The following is a 5,207-nucleotide window of genomic DNA, read 5'->3' on the forward strand; positions in this document are numbered from 1 at the left end:
TGCTCGGGCACACGGCACCAGCGGAGAGAGGGGAAAGCTGCAAACTTGGCTGCCCGCAGCCCAGTTACAGGGAGATTAGCAAGTGCATTTCCCCCTCTTTATGTAGAAGTCCCCCTCCCCTACCCTCCTCCGGCCACATGCCTTAGAGTTTTAGGAGATCTCCGGTGTCACTTCCCAAGGCTGCTGAGAGAGGATGGAGATGGAAGGAAAGCAAAGAATTAGACAAATAAAGGACAAAGGGAAAAATGCTAGAGGATTTATGTGGAGCATCCTCGGGAGGAGCTCTCCTTGGCTCCGGCAGCGAGAACAGTCGGCACTGCAGGATCGGATTTTGGGTTGCAAAAGGAGTTTTCCTTGGATCCTTGGACCATTGCAGCTTGTAGGGACGATTATGGGTTTTGTGTGTGCATTCCCATTGTAACTTCTGCCACTGAAATGCTCTGTCCAGGCTGGAGCTGGACTCAGGCCTGGGACACAACAGGGAATTTCAGCCTTTCTGCTGTGCCTGTTTTTTCCCGTGGCAGACCTGGCTGGCACACACCCTGCAGGCTGCTGCTGCTCTTCCCAGGCCTCCAGGAGCTGAGCGTGATCCTGGGGTGTCCTACAGCAGAAAACGTGGGAGACAGGTACAGATGTGCTGGGGAACCCCCCCTGCACCCGGTGCTGCTGTCAGGGTGCTGTGACCCCTGACCCTCTGGAGCTGGGGTCCCTCTCACCCACCAGGCTGGGCTGGGGTCTCCTGTGGGGCGTGGGCTGGATGGCAAAGAGGGGGACAGAAAAAAGGGGGCTCACGCAGCTGCTCTGCCATGGGCATGTGGCTCAGGTGCTCTCAGGTGAGCTGTGAGCTGGATGCAGCTCTGGGCAGCAAGTCCAGGGTCCAGTCTGAGGGGTGTCTCTGCACCAGTGCCCCCAGTAACTCACCAGAAGGGAATGGGAATGTTGCTACTTCTGCCTCTAACTCCATTTACCTCTGAGAACTTTTGTTTTTTTGACTGGATGAGTGAAAAAAGTGTTCTGAGCACATCATAGAAAGTGGGGAGCTGGAAGCATAGCACGGGGAGAAGGATTTGGAACAAGAGCTGTCTGTTCCTCAGCCTGCGTGGGCAGCAGAGCAGCGGCAGCGGCTGCAGGGCTGTAAATAACAGAGGGAGGAGGAGAAAGTCAGCAGCGACAGCGAGAGGAGAACCGGGTGATCTCTGATGCAGCCTGGCGCAGGGCTCTGCTCTGTGTCCTGCCCATGGCAACCCGAGTCCTGCGGCTGGAAGCTCCGATCCCTGTCCCTGGGACTCCAGCAGCAGCTGCTGGGAGTTGAGCAGTCCTAGACACTCACTTATGCTGATAACACCTGATCAGAGGCCAGATATTGGCTGTGCAAATACAGACAAAACTCTTTTGCATAAGAAACCCCTTTAAAAGTTGCCCTCCCATCCCGAACTGGCGGTGGGAGGCGTTCATTGTGCTACACGCATTAATTCAGCTGGCACATTACAATGTTAAACTAAATGACATTATTACAAAGCTGTGCTAAGAAGTGTTGACAGGTCCATATGGTAATTTTACAATGTATAATGAACACACAGACTCCTTTCTTGCAGAAATTTATAGTTCAAATCTATACCCAGGATATCCAGTTTTATTTCCAGAAACTTAAATTGACTTATTACGATGTAGTGAATGTATAAATTAGTTCCAGTAGTTAAACTGAAGCATTTCCCTACAAAAAAACAGACTCAATTAGATTCATTAATCTACTGTGTAGACCTGTAAACGGTCCATTGTTCTTTTCCCCCCCAAAATGTCAAAAACTATTTCTCTAACTATAAAATATTTCCTGCAAAAACTGTTTTAAAAGGTAAGAATTATTTAAGATTAGGAACCCACATCCACAAATTATTTCAGTGCCCTTGTTCTTCTTCAAAAGAAAAATAGGGTTCAGCCCTTGCTGGATAATTTAGTGGGACGGAGGCTGAATTCACTCCTGTATTAAGCTTAAGACCTGCCGGCATAAACCAGATCGCTTCCACCCTCACTCCAGGGAATCCATGGGCTGGAACGGGGATCCTGTGTCCTTCCAGAAGCGACAATACGTTGGTCCAAATGTCTGTGTACAAGCAGATGCTGCTGGGGGTTGACTGCAGATGCTGGTGCAGTGCCACGTCCTCAGGGACCAGTGCTGGCAATGTGCCAGTGGACACGAGAACCTTCCACACTCCACAGGCCCCTGGCCGGAGCCGGGGGCTGAAAAAGCCCCTCTCTGTTTGTGGACCAGAATGCCTCTGTGCAGGTCAAAGGGACGACCTCGAAAGCACCACTTCCGTGGCACAGACCTGTGTTGGCCACACCTGCGGGCACAGCTCCTGGGCCGTGGTTTCTTCCTTGTTGGTTCTGCTGAATGCAGCACTGATTACAGCCCGCTCTGTGGAAGGGACATGGAACCAACACCCAGGTGACCAACAGTGTCCTTGTACTGGTGAGGCCTCGTGGAGCTGCTCAAGCTGTGTAGTGACAGTGACAGGGCTCCATTCCTAAAGAGAGGGGTCAGGGCAAGCCCACGGTCCTGACATGAGAGGGGATGAGCTGGGAGGGCTGGAGCCGGGGCTGGGGAAGTGCTGGAGCACCCACCCCAGCGTGGCCCCGACCCCACATCCCTGAGCACACACAGGCTCACTCCCGCTTTGGAGCAGGCCTTGTTGCAAGCAGATTGTCGGTCTGAGCGCTGACTTGGGCACTGTTTTTTTTCTTAAAAAACCATAACAGACACTGTGTTTTCACATGATCATAATAATTCCCCTTCAGGGAGAGATTTCCACCTGGCCTTGCTGCGCCCCCAGCTCAGGAGACCTCTTCCACATTGGAGGGAACCTTGAAAATCTGTGTGTGGAGCTGCTGGATGGAGGCAGGATATTCATGGGGTCTGGAGGCTACCCTGATTTGGGGGCTGTGGGGTGGTGTGGGGGCTGCTGGGGGGGACCCCAGTGCCTGGGAGGGTGGCAAGGCACGAATGTCCCTGTGAGTCAGGATTTCCAGGGTGGCATTGCCAGCAGTGCCGCGCTGCGGAGCCAGGCGGAGAATGCCCGCTTTGTCCGGCCCAGGGACAGCTGGGGCCCACACAGGGATGGTGCCCACAGACAGAGGAGGGCTCTGCAGGGATTGCTGGGGGGCCCTGGTCCCTCTGCTGTCTCCAGAGTTCCTGGTTCCTGGTCTCAGGCAGATCTCCCAGGGCACTGGCACAGCTCCTGCACCCCTTCAGCTCTTGCAAGCTTTGGGGATCTGTGATACACAGTTTCCAAACTGTCCCATTTACTAGGATCAGAGTAGCCTGTTAATTAATCCATGACTCATTATTCCTGGGCTCCCAGCTCCCTGTAGCACAGCTAAGTTCCACCGGTGTGCTCCGGTGGGACCTGGGACCCTGCCCAGCCTCGGTGCCCAGCCCTGCTCCGGCAACGCTTCGGTGCTGGCTCCAAAGGAGCTGTTGGTGCTGGGCACACCCAGGCTCTGCCAGCGTGGGCCCTCTGCCAGCGCACAAAGCAGGGCACGTCTGGGGGAGTTCGGGGTCCCCAGCCCCTTGCCCAGCGTGGCTGGTGAAGGTCAGCGTGGTGAAAATGGTGCCATTAGGGCACACAGAACCATGGCGCCTCTTCTTCTCGCACTAAAACTGTTTCCCACTGGAAAGAGCTGGAGCTGCCACTCTGAGTCACTCCCAGTATTCCTGCCGCTGGTGCCGAAAGAAAGTGGACATTGATGGAGAAAAGCCTGCTGGTTGGGGAGTCCTCCTGACAGGCACAATGGGAAGATTGTGGCGGAAGAATTTCAAGTAAATAATCTGGAAAATATTTCGGATAAGTGGGAACTCTGCACCAGGGTTTTGCTTGTTTGTTTTTGCCCTGAAAGCACCCAGAGTGGAGCAGGAGCAGCTGCTGCGCTGCTGGCAGGACCTGTGGCTGCCTGGGAGCTGCTCTGCTGCAGGGTGCAGGGCACAGCCTGTTTGGGACAGCTGCTAGGGGTGAAGGGTGCAAGGTCGGGGGTGTTCTCCACCAGCTTACTTGCACGAGACCACGGTGACAGGCTCCAGACTCATGGAATCAGAGAATCCCAGACTGCTTTTGGTTAGAAGGGACCTTAAAGCTCATGTCTACCCTCTGCCATGGGCTGGGGCACCTTCCATTATACCAGGTTGCTCCAAGCCCCATCCAACCTGGCCTTGGACACTGCCAGGTTTGGGACGTCCACAACTCACCCCTCTTCCAGACGAAAAGAGTCCACGTGGGCAGAGTCTGCTCCCAGGACCTGCTGTGGAGGAGTCTGGAGCCCTTCCAGTCAGATCCCCTCGAACTTCGGCCACCCTCCTGCTGTGTAAAAGCCGGCTGAGCTGGCCAGGCCCTGACGTCAGAGACAGGACTTTATCACTGTCACCTTTATGTCAGCAAACAGATTAAACGCTCCTAATATCTCCCCTAATGGCGTTCAGTACGGCCGCGATCACACTGCGATAGGATATTGGATACAGTTGTAAACCTTGAAGGAATAAGGGCTGCCTAAGAGAATAGCTTTTCCTAGCTTAACCACATTACAGTAGCGAGTGTAAATCACTTGTCAGTCGATGGCAAACGTACCGGTGTTATAATCGGAGGAGAAAAGGAATAAAGTGCAGATAATCTTTTTCGCCATTTTGCTGGCAGCAGCGGCGGCGGGAGACTGACAGCCCTTCGCTTGAGTGGCAGGTGTCCTTTGAAGCGCCTGTGAATCACTATCTGTGCAGACTGTTGAAATGCATATTTCCATCCTTATCGTGAAGGAATGGATGGGCAAGATAGGTGCTGTTAACATTGCAAATAGCTCCGGAATTATTCATTGTCAGCTCCGGGCAAAGAATAGGGGGAAAGTTTTATTATTCACCGTGCACAATAGCCGGATGCTTAATGATTCCCACTACCTTGGCAGGATTGTCTGCCGACTTCAGGCGCTTGCGGTGGGTGACACAGGTCTGGCCAAGTGTTAGAGCAAGATCATACAGCCCGGGCCCATTTTAATTTCTAATACATTAATCTTTCCCTCGCAGATGCACAATGAATATTCTGCAGCCCCTTGTTTGTCAGGAGCTGTCTGCCTTTCATCTATTCAGGTGGGTCCATTGACTCTGAAAGCGCGCTCAAAGGGCCTGATCAGTCAATGACAACCGCGGCACAATGACGGGGCGCCCCGCT

The sequence above is a fragment of the Corvus brachyrhynchos genome, unplaced genomic scaffold (assembly GCF_000691975.1).
Source record: "Corvus brachyrhynchos isolate BGI_N302 unplaced genomic scaffold, ASM69197v1 scaffold45, whole genome shotgun sequence".
Lineage (NCBI taxonomy): Eukaryota > Metazoa > Chordata > Aves > Passeriformes > Corvidae > Corvus > Corvus brachyrhynchos.